Genomic DNA, 16,944 nt, shown 5'->3' with positions numbered 1-16,944 from the left:
AATTTTTCATTCGTAGAGTTGTAAACGAGTTAAGTCGATCTAAACTTTATAATGCTCATAATTGTTTAGTGAAATAGTTAAGTGGAGATAAATTTAAGATTAATTAAGTTACTGAAATGAAAATTAAGTTCAATTTGATTTTCCTTTTAAGCTAGAGTTTGATTCTTTTATATATTATCAAGCTCTTAATTTTTTTTAATTATTCGATCATAATTTATAAATAATATTGGCAAGAGTTTTAAGTAGATCATATCATCATTTAATTTAGAAGTAGTTGATACAAATACAAGTTGCAAATACAAACTATTAGCATGACATAGAGACAATGGCTATTTTCACTTTATATATCTTTTACATAAGGGATAACAGGTGATATACAAAGCAATCACCATTGTGGTGTGTTATTTTGGTGTGTTTTTTTTCATGAATTGTCTTCATATTAAGATGAGGGAAAAACATATCATAGAGGTACATTGGCAATCCACCTTGAGATCATAGATTGACATTCTTTCGGTTTGTACTCTGGAGCTGTGTGACCAGCACCCTACATTAAGAACACAAACAATTGATTTCTAACAATTTGCTTTTACAAGTAACGAAAAGAAACACATCGATCTCATTAATTTTTATCTCACCTTTACCGTTGCAAATGTCAAATTGTTAGAATATGCCATTGTATACCTATCGCAATTGCACGAAGAGCAATTAGAATAATCTCACAAAAGTTGGGTTTTATGTAAATACAAATGTTCTAAGCCTCACCCTGCAACTTGACCATCGACAAACCAAGACCTCCAATTATCGATGATAGAAGAATTTAGAGACTTTATCCATTGTCTTGTCCCCAGAAAGGGTATCACCAAGTCATGATCACCACTGAGAACGAAGAAGCTTTATGAATGACGAGAAGTTCTCTAACATGCCAACAAATAAAATATTTGTACCAACTTAATCACCTGTAAACCAAAGCCCGATAGCCTCTTTGCAAAAGGCTAAGATGATAGTCGATGTTACTGCCAAATCCGTGCGTGTATGGTAAGGCAAAATTGCACCTCACCCATTCTTTGATCGTCCCCTTCGACAAAAATGTGTTATTCATGAGGCTTTGTACTGCAAAATAAGTAAATGATCGAACCAAAAGGAAGAGCTCCAGTACCTGTTTGATGGCGAGGGCTTTCCTCACAGTCTTACTGTTAGCCCAATAGTATGATAGAACGTAAGCATAAGTCTGTGATCAGACAAAAGAAAACAGATAAAATGTGGTTGGCACAATGAAATCAGAGATCCATTCAGTCAGAGTTCTTACTCGACAACTAAGGTCAGGCAATGGGGGTGGTCGAAGAAAATGCAAGTTCTGCTTCAAGTTTCTCTTATCAGAAGTCGCACACATACGACGATGCAGGTGGTTGGCTTCAATGTCAGGAGCACATGCCATTTCCAAAATGTGACCCTGATTAATTTCTGAATAGAACTGGTTCATGAAGCTTGGCAATCAATACAAGTTGCAGTATGTTCATGACAAGGCAATGCATGTATAGACTCACATTGTCATATGTGTCAAGATATTTCACACATTGCGAACTGGTGGGAATCCGATAATCTTGTCCTAAGCAGCTTCTTTGTGTCATCTAAAAGTTCAAAAAGTAAGGTGATATCAGAGATCATTTCGATACATTTGATCCTAATTGATCGATAATGGGGCTAAGATTACCTCAAATAAGTCATCAGATATGATCCCCATGCCGTGAGCATAAGGTAATTGAGAATTCTTATCGACTTTTCCTCCTGTGACTGGATTGCCAATCAAGTAACCCTGAAAGTTCCAAATTAGGTTTTTCCCCTTCATTGTCAAGGGCCCATCAATTCAAGCAATTTACCTGGAGGTTAAGTAGTGGTTCTTTCCCTTCATTAATACCTGAATTACAGTAAATGAAAATAGCATGTAAATTAACATAGCAGAGTGGCTCTCCCTTCACAATAGTTTACATTAAAAGTAGAGTTACCATTCATCACTCTTTTAGCCACAATAGGCACAACCTTTCCAGCATATGAATCCCCAGTAATGTAGAGGGGGTTGGAGATGAACTGTGGGTGCTCAACAAGCCACTGCAAAAGTGAAAGATTGCACCTTTAAGGCACTTACAGTAATTGCACCAGGAAAATATGATCTTTCCCACCTGTATGAGAAACTTATAAGTTTGTTCAGACCAAGACATGTCGTTGGCATCATACCCTTGATCTTTTCTTGAGTATGAGAATCCAGAACCCATTGGGGAATCAACAAAGATCACGTTGGCTACCTGCATGTATGTTTTCACGTAGACAGGATCAAAAGCATGCATACAATTTCCTCCTCGATTACTAAGCAATAAGAAGAAGTAACCTTGGTCCAGGAATAGGGATTGTATAATAAGCTCGGCAAGCTCCCGTTGTACTCGGCTGTCACAAATTTCAGGGGACCTGCGAGTGGATTTCTACTATGAAACGAGAGTAGTTAATCATAGCAAATAGGGAAATTTCACCCACCGATTTCGAAGACCAAGCCGCTGAAGGCAGAGCACCTGGGACCGCCGGTGAGCCAGAGGAACAGAGGGTCCTCCGCCGGCTTGCTCTCCGACTGGATGAAGTAGTAGAACAACTCGCCACCGTTCTCCTTGTCCACCTCCACGTACCTGCATCAGTGAAAGCTGAGCTTCATGGAGATCACACAACCCACTTAAGCACGGGCAGCAGCTAGCAACCAAACCCTGTCTCTAAGTAGAAGGGCAAAGGGCCTCGGAATCCAGGCAAATGGGTGATCACCGAGGCCGATAGAACAGAGGAGAAGAAACAGAGGAAGATCAAGATGAGTGGAAAAAACAGGGGAGCGATCGCCATCATCTTCTTCTTCCTGCCTGACTGTTGCATGATCACAGTCCCGGGGAAGAAGTAGCAGAATCCCACCGGAGAAATCTGCGTAATTGTGCCTGAAATGATTTTTTTTCCTGTTCTTTATCTTTACAGCCGTGGCAGATCTTCAAGGTTTGGCGTGCACAGAGTCGTAATTTTGGATTGTCGTGTACGTAGTAACTAACGCTGTTGTCCGTGAAAGTACCTGTAGGGTGTAGAGTTTTTCTTGAATATTTTATTACTGTCGGAGGGATTTATCTGATCGATACAGATATGCGGGCTTTAAAAATATAAATATGATGAAGTCAAATCGGAGTAATACATTTCGGTCATTTCGTAGAATATTTTTGGTCGGCTTTCTCAAAAATTAATCCTGGGCATTTCTATAAATCAAGTGCGCATTCATCAGCTCAATTATGTCTTAGGGACAACTTGAAATACTCTGGAGTTATGATGCAGGGATATTTAAATTATCAATCAGATATTTGCAGTTTGAATTTCAGATATGATAAATTTATAAAAATTATTTTCTAAATAGGACACATAATTAAAGGATATTGGATTCCTGAACTGTCAACTGCGAGTACTTCCTGATTTATTTTGATGGTCGGTGGAAAATTTTCATAGGATTAGATTGATCATCCTAGACTCGATGTTATCCAACCTGGTTAATCATTTTTTTTAGGGACAACTCGAAATAATATATGGTAATGATAATGATAATGATAATAAAAATAATAATTATATTTATCTTAGATATTTTTTATAATTTATTTTTAAATTATATGAAACAAGATAAATTATGAGATCAATTGTGGTTTGTTAAATAACTATGGGTGGGAACACATGTTCCTTGCTTTAAAGGATTCATCTTTTTTTTCCATAATGATCCATTAATTCTTCAATAATCATAATCTCTAAATCAGTAGATTCTTCCATTACAATAATAATATGATTAAACTTGTTTTTAAAAAAAAAGGAAATTACCTTCTCAATTATAACAGGCATAATTTCTCTAAGTCCTTTTATTTATTTGATAATAGTAAAAATTCTGGTAAAATACTCACTTTGTTGTGGAACACAGAATCAAAAGCACATTCTTCACCTTGTCCACTCTTATAATAGAGTTGTGAAGCATCTCTTACGTCTTTTTTTATGTTATCTCATTGGTTATTTTCTCAAATAGACTTTATTTAATGGTATCAAAAGGTGATTTATTTATCCCAGTGCTTTTGTCAGCTCGTCCCTAGGCCAAAACGTTATGGATGATGGTGAGAGCATATTGATCTCTCTTTCTTTCTTTCTCCAAAACATCCTATGGTTTTGAGGTAAAATTGTCACATCGGAGGGTTATTCAAAATCATTTTCAATAATATCCCATACTCCTTAGGATATGAGTATAGTCTTTATTCTAAGTGAGTAATTCTCATACTTGAATTTGGTAAGTGGAAGGTAATGAAAAAAAAAATTGATGACATAAACTCTGATACTACTTTGTTAGAAAGTAGTGGACTCTCAAATAGCCTTTGAAGAGAAGGAGAGTTGTAGTATAATGATTTGTATTAAAAAAAATACTTGTATTGCAACTTTACATTACATGACTAGTTATACTACCCAATAGAAACTTTTGGACTATACTCCATGATTAGATACATGAACTTATTCTATCTATGTACATAAATTACAAGATTCATATTTCACTTAGTTCATGCACATCAAACATTTATTATGGTTCATGTATTCAAATTTAATTCAATTTCTATCAATTGGCAATTGGCAGCTTGACCTTCTTGACAATTCAACTATCCCTAATGGCTCGAATATTCTAGTAGTTCAACCAACTTGGCAACTTAAGATCATCAGCTCAAGCCATCATATAAGTGTGATTTTGATTTGTAATTCAATTCAGACTATTCTCTTGTAACAACGACAAATATCTTCAACAATCTTTAAAGGAAGATTGCCAAAAACAGAGAGATTGTCCAACAATCTTAAAACAAATTCTATTTTGTTGAGATGGTCATGAAAGGTGTTGAGAAGCAGGATGCTCAATTCATGGTGATCCCCTCTCAATTGGAAATGTTCCAATTAATAATATGAAAGAGATAGAAAAGTCCAGTGGGTTGAACTTCAAACGGTGGTAACAAACGATGTTCTTCTATCTGACCATGTTGAAGCTGACCCGATTCTTAATGAAGAAACTGCCCAAGCCAGCTGAGGATGCTATTGATATTCAGACCATTAGTACAGTGTAAGCATGGAATCATTCAGAGTTCCTCTATCGAAACTACATCATCAACTATTTTACCGACTCGCTGTACATTATGTATAACATGAAGAAAATGACTAAGAAATTATGGCAGTCCTGTATAAGAAATATAAGATGAAGGATGTACACACCAAAAAGTTCATTGTTAGTTGATTCCCAGACTATAAAATGGTTGACTCTAAAATGAATCAACCAAGTCCATGAGTTTCAGATAATATACATGAAATTCACTCAAAAAACATCGTGTTCAGTGAAACTTTTCAGGTGATTACTATCAAAAGGACTTGTTCTATGTCTGTCTTATTATGTAGATAAGATTCTTGAAAAATTCATCAATGGTTATACTACATTAGCACGAACTTCAATAAATATGAGTTAACATCTATCAATATTGAAGAGAGATTATCTCTCATATATAGTACTCTAGAGTGATTGAAAGTCTCATATATTTAATGAGTTGTACATGACTAGACCTAGCCTATGCAATAAGTAAATTAAGTAGATATACGAGTAATCCCGATGTTAAACACTAGAAAGGGATAATGAGAGTACTGAGATATTTGAAATATACTCATGATTATAGAATGTACTATACGAGATATTCTATTGTGATAAAAAAATATATAGCAATGTAAATTAGATATCTAATGTGAAATATTCAAAGTCTACGAGTGGATATTTATTCAGTTTGGAAGGTGCAACCATTTCATGAAAATATTTTAAGCAAACTAAAATAACTAGATATATGACAAAATTTGAGTTTGTAACTCTTGACAAACGTAGTGAAGAGGCTAAATGACTACAATAATTCTTAAAAGATATTCCTAAATAACTGAAATTTGTATCGATAATTTCCATATATTGTAATAGTCAATCAGTGATTGTACAAACATAAAGTCATCCTATAAAATTGTAAGTCTAGACATATAAGTCGTAATAAATACCATTAAATAATTACTTAAGAGTTATTACGGTTGACTATGCAAAGTCAAAGAATAATCTAACAGATATGCTAACGAAAGGGTTAAATAGAGAGGTAGTCGCAATCTCATCTTGAGTAATGAGAATGATGCATGCAGAATATGTTCGTGCAATGAAACCCAATGTATGCTGACTAGAGATCTCAAAAATTAAGTTTAATGATACAACCTAACTGCATTGACTAAGTAGATTAATGTGGTGGGACTATCCAATAAACCAGTGATACCCATAAAAGATGGAGGTTAAACATACAAATTTTAATAATCCAGTGGAATAATGCAAATTACTCTTGAGATCACCCTATGTGAAAAAGAAGTGGGACCACTTCAAAGATGATTGAAAGACATAATTTTTAGAATTTTTCACAGAACCAAACATATTCATGATCAAGAACAAACACACCTATGAGAATTGGATTGTATTAGAGAAACTCCTTGGTGAAATATGTAAATGGTTACACAAACGATAAAATAGTTGAAAGACATTGTATCTACTGATCAACAGGTAAGTAAACATGTCTTCACAAGGAAATATTCAAAGGATAAAACTTACCTATCCTATATTGAACTCAATTGTTGAATATTATCTCATACTTCTGTTTTCATTTATGTAAGAGGATTGTTGAAAAAATATGAATGAAAAAAAATGATAGATGGAAGGAGACTCGATTATGAATGGGATGTTAGTCTCACGTTAGTAGTTGAGTTAACGTTGCAGCAATTAAAAAGATGAGCTGATTATTTACGATGAACTGAACCCAATATCTAAATGTTATCACCAAAAATAAAAGGAATAGAGGTGAGTGAAGAAAGACCGTCGGGGAAAACCTGCTTGCTAATTGATGATACTTTATTAAGTTTTATCTCGATTAGGCCAACATTTGATGCTCATATATCGTACTCGCACGTAAGTCAAACACAGATAGGAAAGGTCATCTATATCCTTGTGCAATTACTTTAAAGATGCAATTTTTTATTGGACCAGACAAGTAAAAATTACAAATGAAAGGTAGAATTCAAATTACAGCTTATCTGATCCGACAAGAGAGCCAAAATTTTAAGAATGCAAACTAGCTAGAGATTTGGGAGAGTCGAGTCGCACAAGCACTGAGGGAAGTCTAGGTACTTGGGAGACAACTAAAGCACTTAGGGAAGTCTAGGTGCTTGGTAGACAAAGCTAAATTGGGTGCTCGAGAGATTTTGCCGAGTGTCTGTACTCAGCAGCCGAGCTAAAAATTGACTAAGAAAATAGCCAAGGTTAACATAGTTTCCCTCAAAAGAGTCTCTCATCTATACCTAATCACAATATCGATCATCAAGTTGTGTTTCAATATAAAACCAGTCATATTACCGTCAAACTCCCCATGTTAGACTATTCTCTCATTCATATTAGAATCATTCTTCCGTTCATTTTCTCTTCTAATATGGGACTATTCTCCAATTTCATCCAATTTTTCATTCACTTTTCCAACATAGTTTAATTCTTCTTTGTTAGAGGCCTTTTTTGGATAGAATTGTAAACAAGTTGCTCGTGATTGTTTAGTGAAATAGATCCAATTTTTCATTCACTTTTCCAACATATTTTAATTCTTCTTTGTTAGAGGACATTTTAGGATAGAATTGTAAACAAGTTGCTCATGATAAGTGGAGTTAAATTTAAGGTTAATTAAGTTACTATTAAGTTCACTTTAGTTTTTTAAAAAAATTTAGGTATTATCAAGCTCTTAATTCTTTTTTATTATTCGACCATAATTTAGAAATAACCTTACAAGAGTTTAAAGTTGGATCTCATTTTTGAAGTAGTTGATATAAATACAAGATGCAAATAGAAACTATTAGCATGAATTAAAGACAATAACTATTTTTACTTTTATTATAGTAAAAGATGATTACGTTCATTTCAGTCGTCTCTCATAGTCTGTCCCTAAGTTATATGAAGAGAAGTAAATCACAGAGTCAACTTATAACTAACCACCAAGTAACTAGAGGAGGAAGAAGTTTTTTTTCCTCGATGGCATACGCCAGTCGAAAATTGACCCCTTATTCCATTCTAGTAAAACTGTCATCCTCTAACTAATTGGACACTCGTTTGGACTCTATTTTCACTTTTATCCTTATACACAAAGTCTAAGATTATTATTAATATATCTTTAACATAAGTGACCACGGATGATTTACAAAGCAGTCACTACCATTGTAGTGTGTTATTTTGGTGCTATTTTTTTAATGAATCATCTTCGTATTAAGATGAGCCTTCATGATGTAGGGAAGAACATATCATAGAGGTACATTTGCAATCCACCTTGAGATCATAGCTTGGCATTCTTTCGGTTTGTACTCTGGAGCTGTGTGACCAGCACCCTACATTAAGAACACAAACAATTGATTTCTAACCATTTTCTTTAACAAGTAACGAAAAGAAACACATCAATCGTATTCATTTTCATCTCACCTTTACCGTTGCAAATGTCAAATTGTTAGAATATGCCATTGTATACCTATCGCAATTGCAAGAAGAGCAATTAGAATAATCTCACAAAAGTCGAGTTTTATGTAAAAACATCTGTTCCAAGTCTCACCCTGCAACTTGACCATCGACAAGCCAAGACCTCCAATTATCGATGATAGAAGAATTCAAAGACTTTATCCATTGTCTTGTCCCCAGAAAGGGTATCACCATGTCATGATCACCACTAAGAACAAAGAAGCTTTATGACCGACAAGAAGTTCTCTAACAAGCCAACAAATAATTTTTTGTATCGACTTAATCACCTGTAAACCAAAGCACGATAGCCTCTATGCAAAAGGCTAAGATGATAGTCGATGTTACTGTCATATCTGTATGTGTATGGTAAGGTAAAATTGCACCTCACCCATTCTTTAATTGTCCCCTTCGACAAAAAAAATGTGTTGCTCATGAGGTTTTCAACAACATGCTCTGTTTCTTAGAATTGCAGAATAAGTAAATGATTGAGCCAAAGGGAAGAGCTCCAGTACCTGTTTGATGTCGAGGGCTTTCCTCACAGTCTTACTGTTAGCCCAATAGTATGATAGAACATAAGCATAACTCTGTGATCAGACAAAAGAAAACTGATAAAATTTGGGTGGCACAATGAAATCAGAGATCCATTCAGTCGAGTTCTTACTCGACAACTAAGGTCAGGCAATGGGGGTGGTTGAAGAAAATGCAAGTTCTGCTTCGAGTTTCTCTTATCAGAAGTCGCACACATACGGTGTTGCAGGTGGTTTCTTTCATAGTCAGGAGCACATGCCATTTCCAAAATGTGACCCTGATTAATTTCTGAATAGAACTGGTCCATGAAGCTTGGCAATCAATACAAGTTGCAGTATGTTCATGACAAGGCAATGCATGTATAAACTCACATTGTCATATGTGTCAAGATACTTCGCACATTGCGAATTGGTGGGAGTCCGATAATCTTGTCCTACGCAGCATCTTTGTGTCATCTAAAAGTTCAGAAAGTAAGGTGATATCAGATATCATTTTGATACATATAACAGGATTAAGATTACCTCAAATAAGTCATCAGAAATGATCCCCATGTTGTGAGCATAAGGTATTTGAGAATTCCTATCTACTTCTCCTCCTGTGAATGGGTTGCCAACCAAATAACCCTGAAACCCATCAATAAGTAAAGACTTTTCTTTCGTATACTATCAGACGCAACGATTCAGAGATCAAAATTAGGTTATTTCCCTTCATTTCCAGTGACCCATCAATTCAAGCAATGTACCTGGAGGTTAAATAGCGATTCTTTCCCTTCATCAATATCTGGATTACAGTAAATGAAAATGGCATGTGAACTAACATAGCAAAGGGATTCTCACTTCACAATAGCTACTTTAAAAGTAGAGTTACCATCCATCACTCTTTTGGCCACAATAGGTACAATTTTTCCAGCATATGAATCCCCAGCAATGTAGAGGGGATTGGAGATGAATTGTGGGTGCTCAACAAGCCACTGCAAAAGTGAAAGATTGCATCTTTAAGGCACTTACAGTAATTACATCAGGAATATATATGATCTTTCCCACCTGTATGAGAAACTTATAAGCCTGTTCAGACCAAGACGTGTCGTTGGCATCATACCCTTCATTTTTCCTCGAGTATGAGAATCCAGAACCCGTTGGGGAATCTACAAAGATCACGTTGGCTACCTGCATGTATGTTTTCACGTAGACAGGATCAAAAGCATGCATCCAATTTCTTCCTCGATTGCTGAACAAGAAGAAGTCACCTTGGTCCAGGAATAGGGATTGTACACTAAGCTCGGCAAGCTCCCGTTGTACTCGGCTGTCACAAATTTCAGGGGACCTGCGAGTGGATTTCTACTATGAAACGAGAGTAGTTAATCGTAGCAAATAGAGAAATTTCACCCACCGATTTCGAAGACCAGGCCGCAGAAGGCAGAGCACCTGGGACCGCCGGTGAGCTAGAGGAACAGAGGGTCCTCCGCCGGCTTGCTCTCCGACTGGATGAAGTAGTAGAACAACTCGCCACCGTTCTCCCTGTCCACCTCCACGTACCTGCGCATCGGTGAAAGCTGAGTTTGATGGACATCACGCAACCAACGTAAGCACGGGACGGCAGCTAGCTAGCAAACCCTGTCTCTAAGTAGAAGGGCAATGAGCCTCGGAATCCAGGCAAATGGGTGATCACCGACGCCGATGGAGCAGAGGAGAAGAAACAGATAAAGATGAGTGGAAAAAACAGGGGAGCGTTCGCCATCATCTTCTTCTTCCTTGCTGATTGCAAGATCACAATCCCGGGGAAGAAGAAGTATCAGAATCCTATCGGAGAAATCTGCAAAATTGTGCCCAAAATGATTTTTCGTTTCCTTGTTCTTTATCTTTACTTCATGGTTTAGCCTGCCCACAGTCGTATCGTGGTTTGTCGTGTACTTAGAAACTACTGCCCCACTTGTATGGTGTAGAGTTTTTCTTGAATATTGTATTACTATTATTGGAGAAAAATGTCGTCTGGATTTATCTTATGGCGCATTATAATTATATATATATATATATATATATATATATATATATATATATATATGTTTTTCTTGAATATTGTATTACTAGTATTGAAGAAAAATGTCGTCTGGATTTATCTTATGGCGCATTTTATATATATATATATATATATATATATATATAAGGATTTGTTATCCTGCGCGACGCCACAGTACGCACCGCGCAGGATAACAACTGTTTTTATTTTTTTTTTAATTTATGAATTAAGAAAAAAATTTTAAAAAAATTATTTTTTTAAGAGTTTATTTCTAGGGTTCAGGTTTTGGTTAGAGTGTTAAATCTATTTTTTTTTTTAGATTTTACTTCTGGGGTTTAGGCTTCCCAATTAGGTTATAGTGTTTGATTTTTTAAAAAAATTAAAATAAAATTAATTTAAGCATTTATTGAGTATTGTAATATGTTAAGGGGATATATTAAGTTATTAGAAATTTATATAAGGAAATGTGAAAATTTTTAATTATTTTTTAATTTAAAAACTAATAAAAAAACACCGATTGATATGCTGCGCGCGCACAGTCGCGCACTGTGCAGGCGCGCAGCATATCAATCTCCTCTCTCTCTCTCTCTATATATATATATAACTGTTATACTGTATATATACAATGAAGTAATTGTTACAATTTGTAGTAGTTATTGTATAGTAATTCTTATAATTATACAGTAGCTACTAAAACTATAGAGTAAGAAAATTTTGGTTGATTTAGAGAAGGAAATTGAGATGGCGACTCTCTCCATGCGGTTGAAGGAATTGCAGGAAGTGCACGCTGCTCTGGCGAAAGATCTGGAGACAAAGAAGGCAAATCTAATCGCTAGTACTAACCGGGAAGCTGCCCTTCGAAAACAATGGGAGATAGGCTCGGCTACCCTAAAGTCCCTCCAATCAGACATATCTAAGGCCAAGGAAGAAGCTGCCGCCACACATCAAGACCTTGGTCCGAGTTGACGTGGATAGGGCCAAGGACGAGCTAAAAGATTACCAAGCCGGTGAGACTACTCGTTTGGAAGCTTATAAGATCGCTTACCTTGCCTGTGGGGTATTTGGAGCGAAGATAGGTAGCCTCAATGATCGGATGGTCTGCTACGGAGGGGTGGGAGCCCTGCGGCAGCTTCATGAGAAAGGCTACCTCCGGTTAGCCCCTCCTGCGGATTTCCTGGACAGAAGTCGCCTTATACGAGAGCTTCCCGATGATGCCTTCCCGACTTTTGAAGATTAGTGTGTGTTTCCTGTCTTCTACCTTTGATCTAAGCCTTGTCCAGGACCGGTGTGTAGGCAGACTATTTTTGTAATGCCTAACCGTATAGTTCGTTAAGCATTTTTTTTTCTAATGATCTATGCTATTTTTCACTAGATATGTTCGCATGATTTGCTAAGTGATTATCCCTTCTGTAGTGGTTTTGCTGACTTAGCCTCTGTGTAGGCGTCGAGGCTATGGCCGATCGGGTTTTCGTTGCTCGATTAGGCGTACAACCCGACTAGTCTGTTTAACGTCCCGACCGCATTCAGTCATTGGGTGACCCGACCAGTTACTTTGGCGGGCCGGTCTGTTGGTGCAACATCCCTCAGGTCAAGGTTGACCTGGTTAACCAAGCTGAGTCTTGGTTTGGGTTTAGATGTTTGACAATAAGATATTGATCGAAGAAGAGTCAAGTAGGTCAAGGTTGACCGGATACTTGACTGGGAAGTCCTAACTGGCAAGTTAGGCAGAAGGAAGTCCTAGTGAGTGAAGCTAGGCAGAAGGAAATCCTAGTGAGTGAAGCTAGGTGAAAGTCCTGGTGAGTGAAGCCAGGTGAAAGTCCTAGTGAGTGAAGCTAGGCAGATGGAAAACCCTAGTGAGTGAAGCTAGGTGAAAGTCCTGGTGAGTGAAGCCAGGCAAGGAAGGAAATCCAGATGGATCAAGGATGATCGGACATCCGGTGTTGGGAAGTCCAAGTAGGTCAAAGGATTGATTGGATACTTGGCAAGGAAAATCCAGATGGATCGAGGATGATCGGACATCCGGTGTTGGGAAGTCCAAGTAGGTCAAAGGATTGACCGATACTTGGCAAGGAAGGAAGTCAGATGGGTCAAGGTTGACCAGACATCGGTGGAAGTCCAAGTAGGTCAATGGAGTGACCGGATACTTGCACGACGAGAAAAGTCCAAGTGGGTCAAAGGGATTGACCGGACACTGGTGAGTCCTAGCAGGTCAAGGGAGTGACCAGATGCGAGGCATGATGTACCAACAGTCAAGGTTGACCGGATGTTGGTTAGAGGTTTGGGACTTGGTTTTGGGCAAAATTGCGCTGGATCGATCCGTCGATTCGACCGTGGATCGATCGGTGGATCGATCCGCATTCTTCCCCGAAAGCTCGGATCGATCCGTGGATCGATCAGAGGTCCCGATCGATCCGCCGATCGATGACGATGCGCCGCGATAAGCTCGATCGATCCGTGGATCGATCCAGCGCTTCTCGATAGGCGCCGGATCGATCCGTGGATCGATCAAGCCTCGATCGATTCGAAATTCGATCGGGATCCGACCGTTGCGTCGGGTTTAAAGCCGCCGGCGAGCATGGTCTTCGGCATTGCTTTACGAGCTCTTCTCAGATTCATTCCAGCTCCTCCACAGCTCTCTACAAGCACGTGATCGCCAGTTCTTGAAGGTTCTTGGAGGCTTTCCAAGTCAAGAGGCGGATCTATTGCAAGAGGAAGAAGTTAGGGTTAGGGTTTTTACTGCACATCTTGTAAGCTTTTGCTTAACTTGTATTTCCCTTTCTTCTTCTTGTACTGAGAGTCTTGTAGGGCTTCTCCGCCCTCGGTAGTTACCGAAAAGGAGTGTTTCATAGTGGAGGGTGCGTGTGTGGTGTGGATCCTTGGATTAGTCACCTCCTTTGGAGGTGGATACCAAGTAAAATCCTAGTGTTAGCGTGGTTGTATTTGTTTCTGTATTTTCCGCTGCATATCCTTGAAGAAACAAGCAACGCCAAGCGACGAGCACGCGATGAGCTATTCACCCCCCCTCTAGCTACTTTTGGTCCTAACAAGTGGTATCAGAGCGAGGCCGCTCTTCACCGGAATCATCGCCGGAAGGGTCAAGCATATCAAGAAAAGCTAGAGGGTGAAGAAGTTGGAGCAAAATTTTCAAGTTCAAGACTTTATCAAGCTCAACTTCAAGATGCAATTCCAAGATGGGCTTGGATTTGACACAAGGGTGGCTCCACCATACACTTCTACGAGTTTCGATTCTTGGAAATCAAGAATCGAAAATTTTCTTATGATGGAGATAGAGCAATGGTTTGCTCTAATGGAAGGCTTCAAGGCTCCAAGAAATTCAAAGGGCAAAGTTCTAAAGAAAAGCAAATGGAGCCCGGAGCAAGTCCAAAGGTGCGAGGCAAATGACAAAGTGACCAAGCTTTTGGTCAATTTATTGCCAAGCACCATCCTTTGCAAAATTGGAGAGTTTGAAGATGCAAAGGAGCTATGGAGCAAATTGGCCAAGCTTCATGAAGAGATCCCCTCCACTGTACAAGATCATGAAGAATCCAGAGAGGGCGACTCTTTGGAGCAAGACCAAGAGGAGGACTCCGAGGTTGAGAGATGCTCAACCTCCGAAGAAGAGGAAATCCAAGAAGTTTCATCCTCAAGGGAATGCAACGAAGGGAACAAGGAGGGAGCATACTCCTTGTTTCATGTTCAAGATGATGAAGCCTCCACCTCTAGGATTGAGGGGGAGCAATCCTTGGTGACGCCGGATCAAGAAGAAGGAGAAGCTTCTACATCCGGGTCAAGTGAAGAAGAAGAAGATGGTGCCACCTCCGAAATTCAAGAAATATCAAATGGAGGAGCAAGTGCCATCCCTACACAAGAAGGTATAAGCATTTCAATTAATAATAAAAATCATATCATATGTTTTGAGTGTAGGGAAAGTGGGCACTACAAGAACAAGTGTCCCAACTTGGCCAAGAAGAAGGGTCAAGTGACGCAAAAGGGCAAGGAGAAGCCCGAGGAGACCATTCCCGGAACAAAGAAGAGCAAGGAGCATATCATATGCTTCTCTTGCAATCAAAAGGGGCATTATCGGAGTCAATGCCCTAAGGGGAAGAAGATGGTCAAGGCTCAAGGAGGAAGCTCAAGTCAAGGGGGAGCCTCTAAGGTAAAAAGGAAGGTAACATTTATTGAGCCTACCCCTTTACATTATGGTAAAAAGCATGATAGTTCTAACTTTTATCATTTTAATGCAATTTACCATAAGAATAGGAAGCATGAGGGCTTTAAGGAAAAGCATGTGGCCCTACATGCCAAAACTACTACATCTAAGGCTAGGAATGTAGGTAAAAGTCTAGGCAAGAACTCTAAGGATTGTAGCTACAAGCCTAGAAACAAAAATGCTCATGAACTTAATGGAAAAACAAAAACTAAGGACTTAGTGATGGAAAATCAAGTCTTGAGGTCAAGACTTGATAAAATGGAAAAGACCCTAAAAAGGATGGAAAATATCCTATTAGGGCAAAAAGAGCATAACCTAGGTTTAGGGGTACAAAAGCCATCCAATGTCCATAGAGGTTTGGGATACAAACCAAAGGCTAAGAAGGATGTGCCCTCTTACCATAGAGTTCCATATAGTTATGGAACAAACCCTAGGTCTAGTGGTCAAGCCAAAAATACTAGGGAAGTCATCCCTAAGAGTATTTTTGCAATAAATGTGACTAAGGCTTCTAAGAAGTCTAAGAAAGTCACAAACAAGGTCACAAGGGAGGCTATCCCTAGAGTTGACCTAGAAAGTGTGACCAAGGCCTCCAAGAAGCCAAACAAGGTCACTAGGAAGGTATCTAGGGAAGTTATCCCTAGTGAGTATCTAGAGCATCCAAGGAGCACCAATAGGTGTTGGGTTCCTAGGAGCATCTTCTCTACCCCATAGATGGGTTAGAGAGTGTCAACTCCGCTTAGAAGGGTAGTTAACCCAACTTTGAGGAAATTGACACTCAAGGAGCATTTTCAAGGTTTTTGTTAACCTTTGAAAATGAAATGGAACTATTATTTACTCCTTGAAAGAGTAAAATGTGCCTAGTGGTGAAAATTTGATTTTAATCTTAAAAGGCACATATTGGGAAATTCATAAGAGCTACCAAGTTGGGATTTTGGTATGTTCTTAGGAAATTTAAGGCAATCCAGGCCTTAACTTTAAAGTGCTACTCTTGTGGAAAATGAAATATGCCAACATTTGAGGAATATGCTTAATTTCAATTGGCATAAATTAATCAAGGGAATTAGAAATGCCAATTTAGGTTTTGGCATGTCTTGACGCACTTAAGGGCAATCTAGGATTAAGTTGTAAGTTTAGCTAAGGTTTTAAGGATACTTAGATAGTTAATCTAGGTATATTTTATTTATGCTAAATCTTGCCATGATTGTTTGCCCATCATATGCCATGACATCATGTCTACTTTTGCATTCATGACTTATTATGAAAAATACAAAAATACCATGTCATGACATTCATACATCATGTAATTATAGGATATTTTCTTTTGAAAATTAATTATTTTTGATGTATGTCATAACATTATCATGCATTAAGTTTAATTCCTTGTAATTAAGGACAAAAGGCATTTAACAACACTTATTAACAAGTGACATCCTAGGTGGGTGTCTAATATCTCCAAAATGCCTAGATAGATATGCATGATCCCTAGATTAGGGCAAAACCAAAATCTACATCTCACAAAGACCTATAAGATGACTTGTATGTGTTTTAGTGCACATTAGATACAAGT

The 16,944-nt window shown here is 38.0% G+C and overlaps 1 pseudogene; it reads right to left on the bottom strand.

Annotated features, from left to right (window-relative positions):
- Positions 1 to 304: 304 nt before the first annotated feature.
- LOC122006112 lies at positions 305 to 11,012 on the bottom strand (annotated as a pseudogene).
- Positions 11,013 to 16,944: the final 5,932 nt, after the last annotated feature.

This window comes from Zingiber officinale, chromosome 7B (assembly GCF_018446385.1).
Source record: "Zingiber officinale cultivar Zhangliang chromosome 7B, Zo_v1.1, whole genome shotgun sequence".
Lineage (NCBI taxonomy): Eukaryota > Viridiplantae > Streptophyta > Magnoliopsida > Zingiberales > Zingiberaceae > Zingiber > Zingiber officinale.
Note: the sequence above shows the minus strand (reverse complement) of the source record. Positions and strands in the feature narration are given on the sequence as shown.